Here is a 17,463-nt window from a genome sequence, read left to right as displayed (position 1 = left end):
AGGTATCTGTGCAGTACCAAATAGCTTTAAGGGTTTCCTAATATCATTATAAATTCAGAGAAAGTCTTCACATAATTGGCTTTGAAACCTTTGGCTATCACATTTATTTTGGCTGTTTCATTCTGCCTTCATCCATGATCTCAAGTTGGTAAATGAGACTTTTAAAAAGATTAGGGCAAAACAAAGCATAAAGAACAATAGCGTGCTCCAATGGATCACTTGACATCGTTTCTATTAGGAAGCTGTCTACATGGAGAAAACTCAGTCTCAGTTCTACCTCAAGGTCAAGCCAATTTAAAAAAAAAAATCCAAGATCAAGGTAGATATTTAAATGTTGACACACAGAGATAATCACAGTCACTTCTAAGTTCCCCCAGTACATGTTCATTAAGGCAGCCACATGGGGTCTGGAATAACAGCCAGAATGAAAGGCATTAGGACTGACCCCCACCTGGAAATGCACCAAAGCTGATTGCTTCCCTGAACAGGTGGTAATTGTTTGTGGGAGGAGGCTATCACATAGCATTCCAGTTATATGTTTCCTAATAAAAGAAGAACCATAGACTAACTTGCAATCCAGAGAATATTCTAGAAATATAAAAGATACTTATGTGGCATAACAAAAAGAGCTAGACTCAAGTTTGAATCTTAGTAGTGATTTACACAAACTACTTGACCTTTAGTAGCCTGGTTAAGGTCATGGCTTATGGAGCTTGAACATCTATATTCAGACCAAGCTTTGCCATATTAGTTATGAGGAAAGCAATGAGTTGCTCCATGCTTAAGTTTCACTCCTGCAAACTGGAAATAAAATAGAATTTGAATCATGCAGTGATAGAAGGTTGTTGACTATATACTTGTAGTGTCAATAAATAGCAATACTACACAGGTGTCTGTTGTTATTAAACTCTCTTGCTTTTGCTCCCTCATAAAGTCAGAATAGCAATACCTTCTTTAAAGATTAAATGAGATGGGTTGGAGAGATGGCTTAGTCATTAAAGTGCTTGCCTGTTAAGCCTAAATAGCCAGGTTCAGTTCCCCAGAACCCAGGTAAGCCAGCTGCATGTGGTAGTCATGCATCTGAAGTCTGTTTGCTGTGGTTAGAGACTCTGGTGTGCCCATTCTCTCTCTCTCTCTAATAAATAAAAAAAAATAAATGAGATACTTTATGGGAAATGTATAACACAGGTTTGAGACAGGGTAAAAGTTCAACAAATGGTAACAATGATAAGCATTAGTTCAAAATCTGTTATCACACTTTCAAAAAGATTATTGTTGATATGGACCCAGTTTTGTTTACAAAAAAAAAAAAAAAATTGAAGAGAAGGTGAGATTCTCTCTTCCCCTACCTGACTATTGGAACTAGGGGACTTATGCCATTTTAGATCAGGAACACAGCTAACGCTAACCCTCTTCCCTGCCCTGGGGAGCAAGCAGAGCTGTCACTGGAGCTGGGGACTTGCACCATGTGAGTACTGGCACATACTACAAAGAAGCCATGAGAGGGATAGGCTGGGGAGGGCTTATGGGGAGGGGATAGTAGGCATGAAGTAGATGGGCGGATACTGGAGTCTTCTGGTTTGAGATGGTCATTGCATTCATGATCCCTCCAGGTGTCATTCACTACCTGAACCAAATCTGCACAGTATTGGGCCCATCAGTATTTCCACATGAATGGTGAAGGAGGACCCAAAAAAGCATTGAAATTGAAGAGGAATTAATCAGAAAAAAAGAAGAGGTTCAGTAAAGGGGGGAAAGACTGGGTGGAGGACAACAGAAAATACTGGGAGGAGATAACGATCAAAATACACTACACACTTTCACTTTCTTTAAGTGAGTTAATAAATACAGCTTAGGCAAGGTAAACTAAGTGCAGATTAAATGTGCTAGTATATGAAAGACATCTACATCAAACAGGCCTCAATAAAGTGTTTTGTTCCCATGTGCTTTTTAAGAATATACATCCTGATTTATTTAACTTTTTGTTGATAACATAAAGGTATACATAGTTTACACCTGTTGTACAGCAAGGTTTCTCCACATTGAAAACAGTGAACAAATATTGCCAGCTTTATCAAAAGAAGCTTGGACAACTTTCAAGAAAGGCATGAGGAAGGGCATCAGATTCCCACCTGAGATCTCAGCTGCCCCCTGTGACAGCTGTATGCAATGTCACATGAGGTCTGAGCCTCAGGAGAAAACAGGGTATACAGAAGGTAAAAGATCAAGGAACAATGAGCTCCATCTAAGAGGTTTCTTTGGGGTTTCCATGCTCTATAAGCACTCGCCTTGAGGCTGAGGGCAGAGCATCCACGAGGGTAATTCCAAAATAGTGAGCCCCACTGGAGTGCTGCTTTGGGGTTTGGTTCTCTTTGAGTAAGCCCTCACCCAGAGGTTCTGAGGAAGGAGCATCCATAGGGTAATCCTGAGACAGTGAGCCCCACTGGAGTGCTGCTGTGTGCTCTTGTACTCCTGGACAAGGTCAAGGATCTCCTTAAAGTGGCCACGCGGAGGTTGTCACTCAGGCTGGGATGACCTTCTAGGCGGTGCTGCTACTCTGGGGTCTATAAATAGCCCTCACCTTGTGTCTGAGGGAGGAACATCCAAGGAGTCATCTTGACACAGGAGGCCCTATCAAAGCGATTGCTTTGGAGGCTCCATAGTCCTATAAATAATTGATACTGGTCTGTCAGTAACCCCAATAAACCGTTTGGTTCAAGGAACTGATATTGGTGCAATTGTTCTTTGGTATGAACCCTACTGTGGGGTGAAGATGTGTGTTCTCTTCTCCCTAGAGGAAAAGTTTCCCATGACAACACCTCATAATCCTATCTCTACCTCTCCCTACCTTACATTTACTCAGATAAAAGTGTGTTAAGATTAGTGAAAGATGGGCTGGAGAGATGGCTTAGTGGTTAAGCGCTTGCCTGTGAAGCCTAAGGACCCTGGTTTGAGGCTCAGTTTCCCAGGTCCCACGTTAGCCAGATGCCCAAGGGGCCGCATGCATCTGGAGTTCGTTTGCAGTGGCTGAAGGCCCTGACGTGCCCATTCTCTCTCTCTCTCTCTCTCTGCCTCTCTGTCATTCTCAAATAAATAAATAAATAATAAAAAAAGATTAATGAAAGACAGGCATTGGTATCCCCATAACAAAAGGGAAAAAAGGAGGTGATTTAGCATATGTGAAGTGCAAATTATTTGCTTTGCTTATAGGATCTCTTTTCTATTACTACCATCCTCAAAACTAAGTTACTGTCCCCTCATTGCAGTTGATGATGGCACAACAGAATGAGTGATACACGGCCCAAGGTCATAGAGCCATTTGCCAGGGGAGTCTTTAATTTTTATAAAAACAAATTTCATTTGTGCAACATCTGTTTTAGGCAAGAGTCACCTGCTGTACACTAGATGCACAATATCTATTCATCCTGTTCAGTGGAACCTTGTATCTTTTCTGTATGTCTATGTATGCATGTATGCATGTTCATATGCATGTGGGTACACATGTGTGCATGTGTGTATGTGGAGGCCAGAAATCTTCAAGTTGGGACTTTGTCCAAAGGTGAGAGAAGCACTACTCTATGAAAATAACGTGTTTAGAGAGCAATTTAATGGGCACAGTATATACATTTAGACAAACCACAGTAGTAGCCTCAGTCCTAGGGATGATAATCTTCCCAGCCATAAACCTGGAATAGGCTTTTCAGTAGCAGGAATGAATTCTTTCCTGCAAAATGGGCCTCAAATCTAATTAGAGAGCATTTGGTTACACACATAGCAGCCATGTCACTACTGCACCAATGAGCACATCCTGCCTGGCTCCTCAGTTATATAGCACATACAGTGGATCCACCACTAGGTAAGACACAGTGACTTTTATCTCTAACAGCTTGCAAAGCTAACCAACAGGGAGGAGCTTCCAGGTCAGTTCCACCTTGATTTCTCAGTGTCCTGCAATCAAAGCATCTTATGTGTTTAGCAATAGGGTCTGGCAGGCAACCAAGAGCATTGGCCATGGCCAATATAGTTTTGAGAGCTTCAGGGCCCTCTGCCTTCAATAATTTGCTGGTAGGTGTATCACTTCTGCCATTGAGATTTACCTATGACAACCCATGGTTTTAAAAAGAGTTTGAACATAAGTTTTTTTTTTTTTGTTTTTTTTTTTTTGTTTGTTTGTTTGTTTTTCAAGGTAGGGTCTCACTCTTATCTCAGGATGACCTGGAATTCACTATGTATGGTGATCCTCCTACCTCTGCCTCCCAAGGGCTGGGATTAAAGTGTGCACCACCATGCCTGGCCATAATGCTCAAACTCTTTTTAACTGATGAGGCCCTCAAAACAAGACAGGCTTCTGTCAAAAAACTTGATTACCTGCCTGAGTTTAAAGATAAGTCTCTTGCTGAAGACTCCATATGCTGCTGACATAGAACCCTTTGTGAAACTGCTGGAATCTGGAAGAGAGCCAGTCCCCCAGACAGCCCATCTTGTGCTGGAAAGTGCTACATGTGCTACTGGGGAAAGTGGCCGACAATGGCGGGAGAAAGCAGGGTGTCTAAGCTACTCAGAAGCAACCAGCCTGGCAAGATGTACACACCAGTGTAGTGGTGGCACACAGCCTTGGTGGGTACACCATGGCTTTCTGGTTGGCTAAGAGATCTGCTCAGTGGATAGGAAACCATATCTGGAACTAGGAGCCAGATCAGAATCCTAGGAAGAAATAGATTATGCTCTCCTATGTCAAGCTCCAACTAGTCTGGATAAAAGAGGGGCTAAATCCATCAAATTCTCCCTAAATTAATAACACTTGTACCATTTAACCTATGCTGACTTTACTCTCCATTGGAGAATCTGTTATTCTTTTTAAGAAGTTAGTGAGACCCAAGGAAATAAACCACCCCTCACACTTCAGTGAAGGCTAAACCAGCTAAACCACAGAGGAATGGGGAGATGAGCAAGAGTGCAGCTTCCATGGTGAGCCTGTGGATAAGCACCAGGGTGAAGGAGACAGACCCTGAGGACACTCAACACATACAAAAGCAGATATCCGGAGGCTTCTAAGAGCCTATCATTGAGGTTGACCTGAAACACCTACCATAGCTCAGGGAATTTTGTGGAAGAAGTGAAAAGATTGTAAGAGCCACAGCATGAGATTTCATATCCAGAGGCATTGCCCCCACCTCCACCCCCAGTATCTGATTGTTGCTTTCACAATGCATAACCCACAGTCCCATGGGGAATATCATCAACCCCATTGAGGAAAACCCCCAGTGGAGTGGGGGCAGGGACAGGGGAAAGGAAGGTGCCAACACATGATATATCCATACTAAGTATGCCCATAATAAAAAGTTATATATTTTAATTAGCTAAGAATAAACAGGTTTCCATGTAACTCTTTCATATGTTTTTAGTTTTGGTTAATTCCATGAATGCATGGTATTTTCAAGTTTGAAAGATGTGATAAAACAAAACATTGGCAAGAAGCATCAAAATGAAACATAAAGTAATTGGTAATTCAGAAATTTAAAAAAAATGCTTTTAGAGATGAAGATTGAAAAGGATGCCTAGTCTCAGGGAAATTTTGTAGAAGAGAGGGTAGAAAGAATGTCAGCCGGGCGTGGTGGCGCACGCCTTTAATCCCAGCACTTGGGAGGCAGAGGTAGGAGGATCCCCGTGAGTTCAAGGCCACCCTGAGACTACAGAGTTAATTCCAGGTCAGCCTGGACCAGAGTGAGACCCTACTTCGAAAAACCAAAAAAAAAAAAAAAAAAAAAGAATGTCAGAGCCACACGTTGGGTCATGATATGCAGACATTCCTCCTACCCATAACTATGACCCATATACCTCAACAAGGAGGGGCCAGGAGGAGGGTGTAGGACATGGATGAGCCTAACAATGGTACCAACTTGACTGTATTCATTGAGTACAAAACTAATTAATAAAAAAATTAAACTAAGAAAAGGATGCCTAGGGAAAATAAACCAGAATGGTGATTTAAAAATTTTAATTTAGGTACAATTTTCTCTATTATTTATATTACTGAAATCACCTAAAAGCAAGAAGTGAATTTTGCATTCCAAACCTTAGTAAATGTGTAAGTGTATGATATAGTATAACTGTCTCTGGAGTGCGGTGGTCATAGACCACATTTTTCTTGTAAGTGTTAAGGTATGTATGTGAATCAAAAGACTAATGTCACTCACAGCAATAATGACAGAGGAGATGGGAAGTCACCAGGGATGCTCTCACAAGTGACTGTTAAAGGATACAATGCTCCCATGGAGAACTGGTAAGATATACCTCCACATGTGAAGAGTCTTCTCTCCTCTTCTGCTTATTACTTCAGTGATGCATGGAAGTGAAGGTAAACTCAGGGGAACAGATTCTAGCCATTTGTCTTGTGTAATAATATCAAGTGACCTATTTCAGTGTCCTATACCTACGGGCCAAAAAATATTTTTTATATTGTGATGCCTACAGAAATTAACTTGCAGTCTAAGAGACAAGTCACCTAATGGTTCATGGCTTTTGTATTGGTCCCTTCAATGTTCTCCCCTGCCCATTTTTAATCCTTACTTTTCTTTTTATTGCTTCAGCCAGCCTGAGAGGCAATAATGGGCCCATTCTATTAGAAAATAATGCTGCTTTCATGCAATAACTCTTTGAATTTTACAACTATGCCATAGCTATAGATGTGCACTAAGCACATTCCATAAAATTATAGACATGGTGTTGTATGTTAAAGGCATAGAAAATGGTAAATATCTATGAAATATATATCAGTACAATTCCTATTATTGGTTCATTTTTGCTACCATCCAATTCATCTCTCTGACAACAAATAGCAACTTAAGATATTTGCAATACCCATTTGGATATTCCTCTTTAATTAAGAGTTGTCAACTTTATTATCATACTCTCTCTGCTCCTAACTGAATAGTTCTATCAATCATGCCTGAAAGTCTATGTAACTAAACCTAAATGGTTATGTAGAGCCACCATCAATAAAGAGAATACTCTCCATTGAGACTCTTACTTAATGGTCTATTCTCCATATAACACTGGTGTTGCCCCATTTCTCCCTGTCTATTAGGTCACTTCATGATAAAGGAGATATGCCATCAGACTTCATAGTGGAGAAATGAACCATGTGATACAGAGCAAAACAGACAACAACTGAGAGACTTTTTTGTTGTTGCTGTTTGTTTTTTCAGGTAGGGTCTCCCTTTAGCCCAGTCTGACCTTGAATTAATACACTATGTAGTCTCAGGCTGACCTTGTGCTCACAGTGATCCTCCTACCATTGCCTCCTATGTGCTGGGATTAAAGGCATGTGCCACCATGCCCGGTTCTACAGACTTTCAATCTGGTTAAGTTTTATAATGAAATTTATAAAAATTGTGTTTTGGCCTGTTTTGTGAATGTTTTAAAGGGAAAACCTTGCTGGCATTAGTTATTAGCTGCTACGAGAAAGAAAAATCTCCAAGTTATCCAAAGCACATTTATATTTAGTCAAAGAAATCACATTGATAGACTGGTTTATGCTATTTCATTTTATTGAATCCTAGATTAGAATTTCCACTCAGGTGGTGCTAGGCATTCACTATAGTTATGAAACTAAAGATTCTCAGTAAAGCATTCAAACTATATGGCTTTTTGTAAGAAAATGCTGTATTGATAAACCCATTAAAAACAATATACATAGATTTTGGTAGGTTTCAGCAGTTCTATAATATTTTTGGTACATTTCAACAAATAATTGGATGATGTTTATCAAGCATGTTTTATTTTTTAAAATAGCTCATCTTAAAAACCTTGTTTTAAAAAATAATATTAATAACAGCTAGTCCTTACAAAGTACCTACTTCTTTCCAAGCATTTCACAAACAATAACTCAGCTTATTATTACAGTAAACCCATGGGGTAGGAAGTATTTTTTGCTCCTTTTATTTATGAAATAAAACTAAGGCAGAGGACAGTTCTATAACCTGTCCAAGGTCACAGAGCTCACAATGGTTAAAATGGTGATATTTAAACCTGAGCAAGGGGTCTTCAGGAACTAGGCTCATAATCATGCCACGCTGTGCATAATTCCAAAGGAAGGTCAGTGGTTTCTTTCTTAAGGTGCCTCTGGCTCTTCTCCACTGTGCTTTATTAAAGCCATATAGGAAAGGACTGACTTACTGTGTAAGAAGATAAAAAACTTCCAGTTCAGCCAGCAGCGACATTAAAATGCTAAACACAAAATAAAAAGACAGACTAGAACATACCCAGACTTGGAGGGAAAGTGCTGTCTAGACCTATTGTGAAAGCTTGCTCTTAATGAAGACCATTAGCCGTGAACCACTAAGAGACTTTTTCTCCAAAAAGAATAATTGAAGTTTATGTGATTTAGCTCAATGCTTCTCAAATTTGGGACTTGCATGCTCATTAGAGTTTGTGGTATTGGCAGATATTATTAGTATCCCTGAAAAAAAAATTTTGATCTGTCAAATTCACTTTAAGTACTTTTTTAAAAAAATTTTTTGTTTATTTATTTATTTAAGAGCGACAGAGAAAGAGGCAGATAGAGACAGAGAATGGGTGCACCAGGGCTTCCAGCCACTGCAAACGAACTCCAGATGTGTGCACCCCCTTGTGAATCTGGCTAACGTGGGTCCTGGGGAATCGAGCCTTGAACCGGGGTCCTTAGGTTTCACAGGCCAGTGCTTAACCACTAAGCCATCTCTCCAGCCCCACTTTAAGTGTTTTGATACAAATGATTAAGGTTATAATCAAAATATTTTATATTAAAGCAAGACAACAACGACAAAAAAGATTTTGTGAGAAAACACAAGATTTTGTGTGTCTTATACTTGGCCAAAAAGCTTTAGGTTATACCACAGGTTCTGAGCAGAACAGGCTCATTCCCAAGACCTAAGGGCCTTTGATAAACAGTGGCAAACTTCTCCTCCTAACCTGCAAAAGTAAACCCCAGAAAGAAAGGAAAAATTGCAATGGCAAATAGTTATGTTGCTTTAAAAGGCAAATATGGGGCTGGAGAGATGGCTTAGCGGTTAAGCGCTTGCCTGTGAAGCCTAAGGACCCCGGTTCGAGGCTCGGTTCCCCAGGTCCCACGTTAGCCAGATGCACAAGGGGGCGCACGCGTCTGGAGTTCGTTTGCAGAGGTTGGAAGCCCTGGCGCACCCATTCTCTCTCTCTCCCTCTATCTGTCTTTCTCTCTGTGTCTGTCGCTCTCAAATAAGTAAATAAAAAAAAAAATTTTAAAGGCAAATATGTAGGTGATGGAAAAATATAAAGATGGTCTAAAGTAAAATTGCCTGACTAAAGCAGTCCTGTTCATCACATAGAACCTGGGCTGTGCGATGTAGCTCAAAATACAGCTCAGATTCCACCTCAGTCTTCCATTGCTGGACACACTCCCACCGTTCCACCCGTCATAAGCTTTCCTCTCCTTTTCTTCAGTGGTTAGTCAGTCTACTTCTCACATAAGCCAGAATTTTTTTTTTTTTTTCATTAAGGACCAGGAAATGTTCTTGATTAGTATTCTTCAGTAGATTCTTAATGCATTTAAGATTATTTATCTCAAGTCCCTCCTTGCCTGGCTCCTGCCTCCTTCCCCAGTGTAACTGTCTACAAGTTTCGGTTACTCAAGCTGAACTCCTGTATGTACATTATGCGTATTCTTGACTTTAGCCTTGCTCTTCCTTTTCTTGAAATGTTCTTTACACCACGGATTCTTCTTTTTCTTCAGGTCTTGGCTCAAATTTACTCCCCAGGCAGCGTCTTCTGTGCTTCATAAGCATAACCTATTGCGTGGTTCTATTTCATTTTAACAGCCCTTAACTCACTCTGAAATTAGTTCATTTATTTAGTTTTCTTAACATTCTAAAAATTGTTAGAAATCTCCTATTTCTGTCTTTATTTTTATAAATCTATAGTTTTATTAAGACAAAAACTGACAGTATGGTATGAAGTTTGCATTTAAACAAAATTTTCAGACATCTAACACATGCCTAAAATGATTTAACAATGTAGCTCTAGATGTAGGTCTACACAATACCAAGAATTGATGGGTCTTATGATTCAAGATAGAGCACTTTGGGTATGTTAATCTTTAGGTTTTATTTTGTGTTTTCAAGTCAATCTATACCCCAATATGAAAACTATTTGTCTCCTGAGACCAGGGCTTTGTGAAGTATTCAACCCTTGAATTGACTCAGTGAAATTTGTGCTGTTAGTTACTGAACCCTGCCACTAAGTTTCAGAGTTCAAAGTTGAAAAACAATAGGCTCCAAGTGTTTTCCTATCTCCTGTGGCTCCCTCCACCCTTTCCACAATGCTTCAGCCAGTGGCTTAATAACTACTATTTATAACTCCATGATTGGAAATGAAGGGTCTTTTTGTTTTCCTCTCCTAACTTCAATACTAGCACCTTTGAGGCAAAATGATCTGCCTGAATATACTCTCCAATTAAAACTTTTCCTGCTTCAGTTTCCATCTTTAAATTGTCAGCTTTGGTTAATGTAGGAACTGTCTTTCTCCTTTATGGGCAACATGATGCTCAGGAAGGAAACATCACAGGTTTGAAGCAGTCTCCCACTGTCCACCTTTCTGGTGCCAATAAAATATTTTGAAAAGGTAAAGTATTCTGAACCTAGAACCAAATCATCAGTTAGCTGTTCTTTCCATTGCTTCACCATTTCCCCAACCAGGCCCCTAATTTTAACCACAATCATCCTGTCCATCTCCTCCATGTCCCATTCCCTCCACCCCCCATTAACATACCAGTAATAGCCAAAAACTACACACATGCTACTTTGTAAAAGTGCAGTTAACACTATTGGGAAGAAGGCTGTGGGTTGTGGAGATGCTCTCTGAAGATCAACAGTATCTTTTTTGCTCTCCCACACACCCAGTTCTGCAGGTTTTGTCCTTCATAGAAGGCCCTTTGCCTTTCTCAGCAAAGTGCAGAATGGGTTGCCTTGAAACACTTACCCTTTCCCCTCCACTGGGACGGGCGTACAAACTACACAGCTTGGAACAGCTTTAAAGCACTTGGGCTGTTGCGGGGCACAGAAACTATGCTGGCTCTTCAAAGGACATCTTCTCAAGCCACCTTTATGGTGTGAAGACAAGTAGAATTCCTTCCCTCCCCCCTCTAAGCCCACAGTCAAGAGGTGACAGGGGCTGATACTCAAGAGAGTTAATTCTTGTCGTCTTTTTTGTCACTATCCTCTGAGGGGTAGGAATGCCACGTCAGCCTTTCCTCATAGAAGGATATGACAACCTGTGGGCACTTGACATTGGCTTACTTGGCAGGGACCAGGTCAGCCTCATCAGAGTTTTTCCATTTCATCAGGAACATGAGCTCTCCACTGGAGTCTGTAGCTCCAATATTCCGCTCTGGCTCCAAACCTCGGGCAAAGCCTCGTGGCTTTTCTGACTCTTCTTTTTTTCTTCTTTGGTTTGCTCTCCTCTCCCTTATCTTCAGAGTCAGAGTCGGCTTTTCGCTTGCCTCCCTCTGGTTTATCTGTCTCACGTGCTGTTTTCTGTGACTGTAGAAACTCAGCGATCAGGTCAGGGCAATCCAGGTTCTCTTCTGGCTCCCACGTGTTGTCCTCCTCTGAGAAACCCTTCCACTTTGGAAGATATTCTACCTTTCCCTTGACAACTCGTCGATCGAGAACTTTTTCCACCACATATTCCTCTTCCTCTTCTTCAGGCACTTCCTGCACTTTCTTCTTGTTTTGTTTTTTTTTTCCCCGCCAGCTTTGTAGTGCAAAGGGAGCATCGGGCCGCGCTCGCCTAGGGAGGACAGAGCGGGTGGCACCGGGAAAGCCACCAGCGGAGTGGCCGCGCCGGAGCCCCTCACTGAAGCGGCCTAACCGACCGCCCTCCTCCCCCTCAACCGAGCAAAAGAGCAGAAATCTATTTCTAATAATATCGAAATACTTAGATATCTAAGTACTGGGCTTAGACATAGACTGATGAACTTCAAGTTTTGCCTCCACTGACACATCTCCTCTAGGAAGATTCTATCTCCCAAAAGTCTCCATAAACTGGGAATTGAGCATGAGACATAATTGCGAATACATGAAGTTACCAGGACGCTTTACACTCAAACTACCACATCTAGTAAGCTAGTGTTCAATACTCTGGGGAAAACAGAGCGGAGATGAACTCAGGACTAATTGGATAATACTTCCTGAGTAAAAAACAGAGTCAAATAGGGAGCAGCCAAGTCACAATTCAGAGTTGTCCTTGGAAGTTACTGTACACAAGGACTCTTCCTTGAGACTTTGTATAACTTTTTAATCAGGCATACTATGTGAGGGCACACTTAGTGGGCACTATCAAAAGGACTGCTGGATATATGAAGTCCAAGCTTAAATGAACTTTGTGTTTATCATTGGACTCTCTCTCTCTTTCTCTGTTTTATCTATGAACATGTATATGTGGCATGTGTATGAGTATCCTATGACCATTCAGCCACATGTGAAGATGTGTGGTTCTCAACACTTCTGAGCATGGGGGATGAACTGGCTAAGTACTGCACAATCTGTGATTGAATGTAACACAGAAAGTGGGCCATTCACAGGTCATACTTGACTGATTACAGTGTTTTGTTTTTGCTACTTTCTTCCCTCAGAATCTGTCCCCCAATAATATCATAGGGAAATTTTTGAAAGAAAACTGGATTGGATGTTTAAAAGCACCATTTCTAAATATGATATAACTATTATAAGCATGGAACTAGAAATAGTTAACATGTCATTCTAAGCCCTGGGTTTCTTTCCTATCAAGTGTTTAGGAAGGTCGGATTATGTTTATAGTCTTTTAAACTCTTATTAGTTTATAACTTTGAGCAAAAACCAACTTGACATAATATTTTTTAAAAAATTGAAATTTATTGATCTATTTATCACCTATCTATCTAATAAAAATCTATTAACAAGGTCTCATATTGTTGTTCATGCCTTCCAGAGCTCACTATGTAGCCTAGGTTGGCCTTGAACTGATGGGAATCTTCCTGTCTCAGCCTTGCCAGTGCCGGGTTTATAGGAATGAACCACCACACTGGTTGAAAACTAGGTGTCTTCATAACAGTGCATACTGATTTACAGGAGATTTGGTAGGCTCTCTACCAAGAGAATATTGTGCAAGGCTATTTGATCTATGCTCACTTTAAATAACATTAAAAATATGAAATATACTACTCAAGCCATATTAACATTGCTCCATTCAAAACTGTTTAAAAAATTCTTAAAATATAACCATAGCAGATTGAAGATAAATAAAGCTATACAACAATACTTCTTATAGCAGATTGGAGAAGATATGAAACATATAAAGTGTTTCCAGCTCAATGTGATTTTATAGGTTTTGGAAAGTTCCCATTTTACAAAAATGTTTTCTCCACTATTCCATTTCTTATTAGAGAATTATTTTAGAAAAGATACAGGAGACTTTAAATATAACATAGTATATACTTATAATAGCTGTATAGTATTAAAAATGAATACCTTATAATGTAAAAACTTGCAATTTATTGAATAAATTAAAAGATCCTTTAACCCAAACACATAGCTGAGAAAATCAAGACTTTCAGAGATGTAGTGACATATTAAGTCATGTAGGCAGCAAGTGGTAAGAATAAGCCCAGTTCCCCTAACCCAGAATTTTGCCATAATAAGACTATATGAAATGAAGGGTAGGGATATGGGAATGAGTCCTTTAAAGATACATCATTTGATATTTTTATTGTGATTCAACTGTTTGCTTTGTTGGAAGGCAATTTCTTAACTTCTTTGAGCATTTTTGCTTTGTAAAATCAAGACTATCACACAGACAATGCAGGGCACTTAGTGTTAATTGAGGAATAAGACAAAGCTATCTCCTTACTGCTAACACCTTTTCTGATCTTTATTTATATTTTATTTATTTATGAGAGAAAGAGAGAGAGAGAAAGAGAGAGAGAAAGAGAGAGAGAGAGAGAGAGAATGAGCATGCCAGGGCCTCCAGGCCACCATAAACAAACTCCAGATGCATGCCTCTTGTGCATCTAGTTAATGTGGGTCCTGGGGAATCAAACCAGGGTCCTTTGGCTTTGCAGGCAAACGCCTTAAATCATCCCTCTAAACCATCCCTCCAGCCCCTTTGTAATCTTTTGATTCTGACTAGTAGCTGCATGTTTCCCAAGTTCAGACTCAAGAATCACTTCTTTAACACTTCCTTAACACTTCCTTTGCTGCCACAGGCTGTCCCTGAGGCATCCACACACACCTCAAGCTCACTTATACACATTTCCTCAGTGTTAGGGAAACTTCTAGGGGTACGCAGGCATGTTCTATCTATATGAATGAATTTTACTTATTTCTATTAGTAGTTCTTGCAATTTCAATTTTTTAAAAATGCTTTAATCCAAATGATAGTTGACGTTATTTTCAAAGATAAAGTCTGATATAAAGTTATTGATATTATGTTTTTGAGGTGGGAACATAATAACTTCCATGAGTTCCATAATTCTTTTACAAAAGAAAGGACACCAGAATGTGCAATCTTGGTTTTGAAGCAATTAATAAACTAGGATTTGTGGAAAGTTTCATAAAGGGCTAGGAAATAAGTATTGTTTTACATGTATTTTTGCCTCAATTTAGTAATTCTTAGATTTTTGTTTTTAAAATACTTTTAAAAATGTTACTTTATTTATTTGAGAGAAAGAGAGAAGAGAGAGATAGAGAGAGACACACAGAGAGCTAGATATATAGAGAGAGAGAAAAAGAGAGAATAATAATAGGCATGCCAGGGTACCTAGCCACTGCAAATGAACTCCAGATGCATGAGCCACCATATGCATCTGGCTTATGTGGGTACTGGGGAAATGAACCTAGGTCCTTAGGCTTTGCAGGCAAGTTCCTTACCACTAAGAAATACCTTCAGTCCTTAATCTTTAGATTCTTTTAAAATTTTTTTTAAATTCAATTTTATTAATTTATTTATTGCAAGGAGAAAGAAAGAGAGAGAGTGAAAGAGGGAGAGAGAAGACAGAGAGAGAATGGGTGTGCCAGGGCCTCCAGGTACTGAAAACAAACTCCAGATGCCTGTGCCTCCTGTGCATCTGGCTTACATGGGTCCTGGAGAATCGCACCTGGATCCTTTGACTTTGCAGGCAAGCTCCTTAACTGCTAAGCCATCTCTCCAGCTTATCTTTAGATTCTTAATGTCCACTGTCCAGTAGGAAATATCAGATTAATAGGATGAATGTGGCAATGAATCAGCCTCTAAGAAAACATCCCCTCCCTATAGTGAGGCTGGTAGCTGGGGAACATGGGAAGGGACAGAACAATGAGAGGGTGTGAACTCTTCTCAAGTTTGCTGGGCACTACCCATTCTGAACGTTTTATGTAGTTATTGGTAAGACTATCCTGCATGGGAACAGAAGAGGAACTGGGGATAGGAGGTAAAATGCTGAGGCATACTATTGGAATTGACTGCCTTCACAGGTGACTATCTGTAAAAACATTGCATGTCACATCTGCAGTGGTTAGGAATTATACTAAGTACAGTCACTGTATACAAAGAACATGTGTGTCATGTGCCAGATATCCTAAATTCTTTGCATTTATCGTCTCATTTAGTTGCTTCAACAACTGTTGAGATAGATTCAACTGCCATTCCTGACACAAAGAAGGAAATTAAGTGATTAACCCAGGGCCACAGTTAGCCAGTGACCGAAGTAGGTCTCAACACCGGTCCAGTAGCCTTTATCATACACTAGAACTTCCCAATACCTTTTCACCCTCACCTTTCTATAAAAAGGTTCTTTATTTCAACTGACTTTCATTTTGATATTGAGAAAATTTAAATGCTTCTTTCTAGTTAAAACTTTTAAAACTATAAACTAAACTTTTCCATTTAAACACTGTGTGACCTTAAACACTTTCCTTAACCTCTTTGACCTTTGATTTCTATATCTCTGAAATCATTTCTATATCTCTAAAATGGAGTTGAAAGTTTTTCTGTTTGGGGAAAGGGTGAATGAATAGTATATGTAAAATGTCAATAAAGTAATTAAATTATAAAGAGGTTTTAATAAATGTTAGTTTATTATGGGTCCTGCAGAGATAAAATAAAATTTTCACATCAAATTCAGGTTTAAAAATTAGTGATAGAGCAAGTGCTCTGGTACTTAAATGTATCTATATTTACAACATCTTTTACAGACCCTCTTGGGTTATCTTTGCTGCACTCCTCATTTTGACTAAGCGCATAGAGATCAGGCATTTCAGAATAGGAGGAAATCTGTGTTTGATTTCTACCACAGATGCACATTTTCACCTTCTAAACATTTCATTCCTCAGTGAAAGATATAACAAGCCACTTCAGCAAACCTGATATTGCAAAATAAATGGAAAATGCTTAATCATTTAAAAAGATATACTAAACCAACAAGTTAAAGAATACATATGTCCCGTCATGAAATTTCCTTTACTTTTTTGACAAATGGTATAATTAAACAGGCAAAGTATAACACCTAAATAATCCATCTCTCTTATTTTTATACACATAGACATATGGGAAAAGTACATATCTATATTTAATATTACTGTTGGTAAGAATACTATTCAAGACAGAAAGAGAAATGTATAAATTGTGGTCTTAACTTGAAGTTATTATCAAGCCTCATCTATACTTGAGAATGCATGTGTTTGTGTGAACATAAAGGTTCATAAGAGGCTGTCACATTGCATATACCTCAAAATATGTCACTGTGGAGGGAGTTTGAGGAGATTTTTTGTTTCATAATCAACTTTTCATTCTTTTGCCAAGCTTAATAAGTATGTATTACTTTGAAACTTAAATATATTTAAAAATACAAAGAAAAAAATTATAGATCATCTTATTCACCCACCAATTCATGCATTCATATATTTATTACTCATTATGTGTTGATTCTTTACTGATGATGACTTAAATAAATGAAGTTGCCCTTCTTTGTGAACCATCAAGTCTGACATTTTTAAAGGGGTGCTGCATCCATTTAGCATTTTTGGGGGGATGAGAACTATAGCTATATGCTCTTAGATTCTAGCCCTGTTCCAATGTGGTATTAACAATATATTAATTTCAAAACCATTTGGAGCCAACTTTACTCCCTTCTTTTCCACCATTATTTATGTTTTTGAGAGGGAGAGTTGATTGGCAAACAAATTTTATTGGCTATGTGCAGTCATTGGAGGCAAGAGCATGAAAATTTGAGTCAGCACAGGAGAGTTTCAGTTCTGACGCCAACTAGCCAGATGGGTAAGATTGGCATGCTATTTCCTTTCTTCTATACCTCAGCACTATCTTCTTGATGTTAGTGCCTCTATAGAATGGCACCAAAGGTCAAATAGTATCATATTTGGAAAACCTTAACAAATCACCAAGTGGTAGGTGTCTCTCTAGAAGGAATTTGTGACTTTC

General features: G+C 39.2%; 1 protein-coding gene and 1 pseudogene across 20 annotated transcripts in view; both read right to left on the bottom strand.

The window, feature by feature from the left end:
• Dlg2 (discs large MAGUK scaffold protein 2) overlaps positions 1-17,463 on the bottom strand; it is a 1,944,997-nt gene that overhangs the window by 474,081 nt on the left and 1,453,453 nt on the right. The window lies entirely within an intron of this gene.
• On the bottom strand, positions 10,829-16,281 carry LOC105943992 (annotated as a pseudogene).

Source organism: Jaculus jaculus, chromosome 3 (genome assembly GCF_020740685.1).
Source record: "Jaculus jaculus isolate mJacJac1 chromosome 3, mJacJac1.mat.Y.cur, whole genome shotgun sequence".
In the NCBI taxonomy this organism is placed as follows: Eukaryota; Metazoa; Chordata; class Mammalia; order Rodentia; family Dipodidae; genus Jaculus; species Jaculus jaculus.
Note: the sequence above shows the minus strand (reverse complement) of the source record. Positions and strands in the feature narration are given on the sequence as shown.